General features: G+C 42.9%; 1 protein-coding gene across 1 annotated transcript in view; it reads left to right on the top strand.

Moving 5' to 3' along the window:
• Positions 1–4,652: 4,652 nt before the first annotated feature.
• vsnl1a (visinin-like 1a) overlaps positions 4,653–7,773 on the top strand; it is a 43,446-nt gene continuing 40,325 nt past the window's right edge. Inside the window, exon 1 of the mRNA XM_075458946.1 lies at positions 4,653–4,972. The gene's annotated coding sequence lies outside the window, so the exon portion shown is untranslated. The remainder of the gene's footprint in view (positions 4,973–7,773) is intronic.

The following is a 7,773-nucleotide window of genomic DNA, read 5'->3' as shown; positions in this document are numbered from 1 at the left end:
TCGAGTTTAGCATCAATCCAGTTATATCCTTTGTCGCATTTTTGTCTTTCTGCCTCTCTCTGATCATCAATGAAGCGGTCTTCTTTGTCTCGTTCATTTTGTAACTGAAGTTTTTCCCCAGAATTTATTGCATTTTCTAAGCCGCCCTGTTCCTCACTTTCCATTTCTTCCAGAAAATTCATGGACGTATCCTCTCTGTGTCGGTGATCAGAGAAAAAACCAAGACTTTGTTCTTGGTCATCTCCACAAAAAGTCAGTCTGCTCCCCTCCGTCCATCCACTGATGCCTTCATCATCTTTCTGCTCACTTTGTTTCTGCACAGCCACCTCAGATTTTGCTTGAATTTCTGAATTGTCCCATCCAGTTTCCACGTGTTCTCTTCCCTTTCCCTCTTTTCTTTCAGTGGCAACATTCTTCTCACAAATATCAACACAAAGTGGTTCCTCACACCAAGACTCAGGCTGGCTTCCGAGTTTAGCATCAATCCAGTTAAATCCTTTGTCGCATTTTTGTCTTTCTCCCTCTCTCTGGTCATCAATGTCTTCTTTGCCTCGTTCATTTTGTAACTGAAGTTTTTCCTCAGAATTTATTGCATTTTCTAAGCCGCCCTGTTCCTCACTTTCCATTTCTTTCAGAAAATTCATAACTTCCTCGCTTTCTTCTATCTCAGTTGTCTCTTCCACTCTGTCGGTTTCGGTCTGTGAGCATCCCACCTGCTGCGCCTTCGTGTGGTCGGTGCTGGCAGGAAAACAGCTGGATTGACTCTGCTCTTTCAGCTGGTGTCCGTCAGCATCATGGCTTTCTTGTACTCTATCATCCCCAGCAGGAAGGGGCTTTGTGGGGCTGCTCCTGCTGGAACTGGATTCCAATTGAAAGTTGCCTTCATTGACAGTCACGTCGCACGTTTCGTCGGAACAAGCCTGTGATTCTGCGTATGACTGACTGAGCATTTCATTTTTATCTTTGCACTGCTGTGTTCTGCTTTGCTGATTAAACTCAGCGGTCGTGTCTGGGGATGAATCCCTCTGTGATGTTATGACATCAGAACAAAGTGGAAGAGGTGCTTCCATCTTGCAGACTTTTTCTGATGGAGATAATTCTACGCCTGCAGTGCAGTCTGAGCTATGCCGCACCCTTTCGGTTTCACTCCTGATTGCAGGGTCAGTTACACTGAAAGGGTCGGCATCATTATATCCTTCAGCAGGCTCTTGACTGATTCTTTCAGGCATTGGAATCTCTTCTGTGTGAGCAGGCCCACTGTCGTTATCAACTTCAAAACTCCCATTTTGAACTACAATATTTGTGTTAAACAGCATATTGTTGGAAAGAAGTGATTCCTCGTCCCATTTGTCAGCAGGAGGGATGAGGTTTTTGCTTAAGCCATTAACACTAACTTGGTCTTTTATTTCTTCCTCACTAATCAGTAGTTCTAACATATTCTCTTCCATTTTTGTTCCACCTTCTGCAAAGTTTCCAGATGAGTCCTCCTCAGGGTGTGAGTTGAGTGGTTTAAAGTCTGCATAATCCCTGAAAGATACAGGACGCTCCCTTTCTGCCTCACTGAAAAAGAAATTCTCAATAAAATCAAGCTCCTCGCTCCTCTGATTAGCCTCCACAACTTCAGCAAATTGGCTCCATGCATTGCAGGGACCTGTGACATGTACTGCATCTTTATAAGTGTAATCAGACTGACATCTGACCTCCTCATCCTCACCGTTTCCAGGGGAAAGACGGCAGTTATCAGGAACTTTGTCCGTGAGTGGCTCCCCCAGCTGCCTGCAGTCAATAAAACCGGGTGTGTTCGTGCTGGCTGGAGGGAGGGACCCACATGTACCACCATTCAGAAATAGACTGAGCTGGTCTGTTTCAGTAGCTGGAGGCTGCTCACTGCTCATCAGAAGTACTGGGTGTCTCTCAGGACTGATAAAACACACTTCAGATGATCCTGCGTGTGCGCCATTACTGTCTGAAGTAGTCACGTCAGCAGCACTGTCCTGTGATTGGACATAAGGTTTTGCACCATGAAAATCTTCACGTTCTGCTGTGCCACTCGGGCCCTCAGTCTCCATCAGGTTACTTGGTGGCAGGTAGCTGGTTGTTTTCTGAGGTGTCGAAGGCTCTGAAGAGTTGAGCCTGCTGTTCCCGGTGAAGCCATCTGTCACAGTACAATCTATCCGTGGTCGTTTTGGGGAGTGTGGGGAAGAAAGCTCCCTCTCTGTCCGTGGACTGACATCGCCTCGTGTGATTCTATCCATCCTCTTTTTCAAATCAACAAAACCTAAAGAAAAAACAGATTGAGAGCGTGAACAGTGCTGACTGACCCAAAGCTAGACTGCTAAAATCAACAGGTTTACTCATCAAAAAGCAATCATACACATTTTTTTATGGCATTACTGGAGAAGCATCTGAAATCAAAGAAATCTTTGTTTACCATAATGGTCTTTTATAAGCAGCCATTTTGTTTTTGTCATAACAGGATAACTAATGTACTTGCAGCTTTAACATAAACTCTGTTGGCATCCTGGCAGGCGGTTCAGTGACATGGCTTACAGTTGGAAGCTATAATTGTATTACATGTTGCAGCATAAAATCCAAAAACTGAAGACAAAAGCACACTGACGGATTGTGTTATCAAAGTGAGTTTCTTTCTTTTCATGCTATAAAGCAGCAGCGTTGTTATTAACAGGATGAAATTTGCTGCTTCTAAAAAAAGACGAACCACTCCGCAGTACAACAAAAATGATATGCAAGTAAAAAAACACGATGTTTTTGTTATCATTTCGATGAGGCAAGTTAATGTTTGCAAAAGCGTTTTTAGTATAATGTTTTATGGATAGTAGAAACCAACGTAGAGCTAAGTGGGAATGCAGTTTGTTTACTGGGGGCAAAAGGAAGCTCGCAAGAAAAAGAACACCCAAATACATGGTGATGGGGCTGCTTTTTTCTGCTTCTGATACTGGACTCACAATTTCTCAGAGCAGGACTTTTAACAGGACAGCAACATGGGACACACGACAAGTGTTGAAAAGGGAAATGAGTTCTGAACCAAATCCCACTAAAAACATTTAAAAGAGCCAAAATCAGCCATTGTCTCTAAGCTATCACTGCATGTGACAGTTGTATGTTGGAACCAAATTCACAATGCAGACGTTCTCTTTAACTTATATGAGCGTTTTTTGAGTAAGAAAAATGTTTAAAAAAAACAGTTTCAGCAATGGAAAAGGTAACTAAAACTACCAGCCGATCTGTCTAGGGCACATAGGCCTATTGTATGTTTTTTTTTATTTATTTATTATTATTTAAGGTGAGACACTGCAAGCAAAATCTTCACTACAGTAGCACTTGCACACATCAACCTTTCCAGTTGAACTCATGCATGTATTACTAAGATTTTTTTCCATGGGGTTTCGTTCCAATCTCATTCATAGCTTACATCAAAGAACACTTTATCCCAAAAATATGATGGAAGCTGATCATTTTCGGTTTCTAAATTTTGAAGCAATAAAGAGAGATATTCACAACCACCTCTGTAAAAAAAAAAAAAAAAAAATGCTACTCTGACATGTCAAACTAAATGCAACAAGAATTTTGAAGCTGACTTCAGACAGTGTTTTTACCCTGAAAATGCATGCAAATGAACACTCATGGCTGTAGTACCTAATTTGCATATCTAAACAGAACATTTCAGAAAACTTTCAATACAAAAGATAATTGTAATATCTTTGTAATAAACTTGGAAAAATTTAATGGTGATACCTGAGCTATAATTTGTACCATATTCACCTTTAGTGTCTCACTTTAAATACACGAAAGCCCTTAACCAATAACTAATTATTATTAATCTATTAATTAATTATTAAGCAATAACTATAGGCATCTCATCAACATACCAAATAATGTTTTTTTTTTTTTTTATGAACATACTTTCAATGGTTTGTTCACAGGGACAATAGACAATAGACTAACTGCTTTTGTTAGCTTTGATTACATGACATCTTAAACTATAGCCTGCTAGCTGGCATTTAAAAAGAAAGAAACAACATAGAAATGACTTGCTTGTTTGGAGATGGGAATTTGTTGCATGCTTTTTCTTAAACCTCAATATATCATATTTTTGTGACTTGGTCTTTCCTTTATATTTCTTCTTTGGGGTAAAAGTTATCTCGGGCTAAATACGATAGCAAGCTCAGAGAATTGTACTAGCAAACTCAGAAAATGCCATTTTAAATCGCCCTCGACACATTAGCTTACATGTAAAGTTAGTGATAGTAACCTGTCCAGTCATTCTGTTCGAAGTCAACCTTATATCTACTTTACTTACCTTCTAAACGAACTGTTTTAGTTTCTTTGGAATTAACTCTGACTCTTCCTGGATTAGCTAGCGAATAAGTGATACTTCGTGATTTTTTTTCCCCTGCCTCTCAATAAATGGCGCGAAAGTATGGCGGTGCAGCTGGGTGAAACGTAACTAGTGGTTTAGGAAGGCCATTTTATAAGAAAAAAGAGAACCACTAGTTTATTTGGTTTGTGGCACTGGGGGGGACACCGCAAAATTAACGTTAGTCATGAATACGTGGGTACAACAGTTCGTGTTTGTACTTTCTGCCTTTCTTCTCTGGTTTGCTGACACACAGCGAACAGCCACACGTGCGAGGAGCGAGTGAGACAGAAAGGCACACGCGCACCCTCCCAGTATCTGCCTCCTCCTCTCAGAACATCAGCAGCAGCACTCTGTGTTCGGCAGCATCATCCTACGGACCTGCGCCGCTTACTTTCAGACTTTTCTCCGGCAAACAGCAGACAGAAAGAGACATTAGAAACTAAACAAAAACGCAGGGCAAACCCAAATCCTCTCGTGGCTCAACAGAGAGAGCGCCTCAGACATTTGTTTCTCCGTCCTCGCAGGGTTTGTGTGACCACTCCAGACACCAGACCACCGGACCTCTCTCGTTGACTTCGCACGCTCGCAAAGGTAGGAGGGATGCTTTTGTGTTTTATGTTGATTGAGGCGTAAGAAAAGAAAAAAAAAACATGTATTCTCTTGCACGTTATCCTCTCAGTGTTGTATGTATACCAGCATGATGCAACCTGGTGCGTCATCCTTCTAATTTCCAGAGTGATTCATTGATTTATTGGCGCATTAAGTCAATGTTAATGAGACGCAAATAGGAAATAACGACACATCCACTTTGTCAGCACAGCTGTTTGATTTAACCCTGGTGACATTTTAATTTTTTTATTCTTGCCGTTTGGCACACACACGCGCACACAACAGATAAACATGGTTGTGTCATGCTTAAATTTACTCTTGCAGCTTACGCGAGCGCGCGCGCACATCAGGCAGCATCAGAAGTATAGAGGTAACAAGCAAAAGTCACGGCTGCTTTATATAATCTCCCCTATCATTGCAGCTGTGTGAATTTTCTCAGTCATAATTGTCACTTGCGTGGGGCGGATGGTGTGACAGGGCACGAGGTGGTGTGGTGTATCCTAGTGTAGCTAGTTTTGTAACTGGTGCTGATGTTGCGATGGTGTGCGCGCGTGCGTGTGTATTTGGGAGAGGGAGAGTTGGGGGGACTGTGGTGTGGCTCTCTAACCCATCCTTAGTGGGAGGCTACCTTTTTTGCAAATCAAAGCAGACACATCCAAACCACCAACCCCCTCCATCACTGTTGCACCCCCACCTCTATTCACATACACCCACACACACATTTCCACACAATAAGGGCAGCAGGATTAGGCTGAAATCTAACAGATTTTCCTGAATTAATACCTCAGACTGCTTTGTTTCGTCTGGCGTTGCTTTGCTTCACCAGGACTCTGCCTTCCTCTCAAGGTCAGCCCCTGTTGGCAAATGCTGGTAAAGGGATGGTGTTATGTAACAGCCTATTGCATGGCTCAGAGGGGGCTCTGCTGGCTGTTATGCCACTGAAAAAAAAATCCCGATTTTGACAATCTATCTTTGTGCCAGTCCACACCTGCCAGCTGATCGGTCTGACGTTTTTTTCTTTTCTTCTTTTTTCTTTCCTCTCTTTTCCTCTGACAAGGCTCCAGTGGACCATGGGACGGGGCTATGACTCAGGTTTAGAGTCAGCGTGGTGCTCTGCTCCGCACTGCAAAGTGACCCAACGTGTCTTGTCCCATACCTGGCCCCACTCATTTCTCTCGCTAAAACAAAGCACTAGACATCTGCTGATGATGAACCAGCGCTATGCGTCTTCTTTTTATGCTTTTTGAATTTTTGCTGTGGTAGATGTGAGTAGCTGGTGGCAAAAATTAAGAGCGAACATGCAGGCTTGGGGTGCGTTCACAGTGTATTTGTCTCAAATCTGAGCGTCTTTTCTCTCATTGACGGAGAGAGCGTATCAGAAAAAGCTTGAGAATGTAAAATAAATTTTAGCGACATTACTTTTGCACTCTTTGCGGAGAGCTCTGTTCTACAGTGTAACATAGAAATATGATTTTTATTCCACAAGGTTGACGAGAAACCGAACAAGAAAGACGAGGGAGTGACGGGGCTCATAGGCAGCTCTGAAAAATGATTGTTAGGAGAAGAGCTTATTGGAAATGACAGGTACCATATGGGAGTTGAGCATTATCAGATATTTAAGGTATATGGGCTGCTTTAATGCAGCCAGTCAGTTCCAGACACAAAGCAAAGGTGCTTGCAAATATGTGCTGGATGTTTTGGAGTTGCTCCACCCATCAAAGGTTGTGCAGTAGCAGGCTTCATACAAAACGAGCCATGTGGGCAGTATGAGATGAGAAAGGGTGACGTATATGTGCACCGCAAATTATAGACTCAAGATAAATCCTTTCCCAGAAAGTTGAATTAATGGGTTTTCATTACCAAATCAGTTTTGCATTGATTCATACACCCAAGTTATAGTTCAGCATGGCACGAGAAAATGTGAGGCTGCACGCTGACAGCACAGATGCAGAATCAGCTCTGCTGCTCGCTGAATGAATGATAACAGGCAGAGCAATGAGTAGCAGTTGTGTTATGATGCAGCGTGAGCTTTCGTAAGCACACTGTGAACGTGGTGGTGACGATCGGGCCACGCGGCGTCATCTTGGAAGTCGTTATCTTTCATTATAAATGTATTCGTTCCCCAGGGATTTGGTATCTTGTGTTGTAATTCTGGGCTTCTTTGTTCTCGGAGAGCCTTAACGACGGCGCTGCTGTCCCGGGATGCAGAGTGCACCCGTATGAACAAACTCAGTTATGTAAACGTGCGTGTCCAACATGCAGTCTGAAAGGCTGCGGTAATTCTACACGGGAACACAAGCTCGCGCAGTCATACTGCACATTCAGTGCCTTGCAGAAGTCTTCGAGCCATTCTTCATTTCTTTATATATCAGCAGGAAAGCTGGAAACAGGTGCAGGGGTCATAATAACTGAAACGTGTGTTCTTATTGAAATGCAAAAATAGAAGAATAGATTTTGTACAGTTTCAACAAGCTTGAAAGTCCGTACTGACATACTTTTTGGAATTTCTTGAAATAGTCTTCGGGAATGGTTCTCCAGGCTTCTGGAAGGACATCCCAAAGCTCCTCTTTGGATGTCGGCTGCCTTTTGTCCCGTTTTCTGTCAAGATGATCCCACACTGCCTGAATAATGTTGACGTCGCTGGCTCTGGGGGAGGATTCATCCCTCCTTAAGACCTGTTGCCACTGATTTTCAGCCCACTCCTTGTGTCACTTGGCATACCTCAGCCTTTTCTCCCCATTTCCCTTCCTTAAGAATGGCCTTCTGACAGCTACCCTTCCACG

The sequence above is a fragment of the Odontesthes bonariensis genome, chromosome 24, assembly GCF_027942865.1.
Source record: "Odontesthes bonariensis isolate fOdoBon6 chromosome 24, fOdoBon6.hap1, whole genome shotgun sequence".
In the NCBI taxonomy this organism is placed as follows: Eukaryota; Metazoa; Chordata; class Actinopteri; order Atheriniformes; family Atherinopsidae; genus Odontesthes; species Odontesthes bonariensis.
This window is presented reverse-complemented; position numbering and strand designations above follow the sequence as displayed.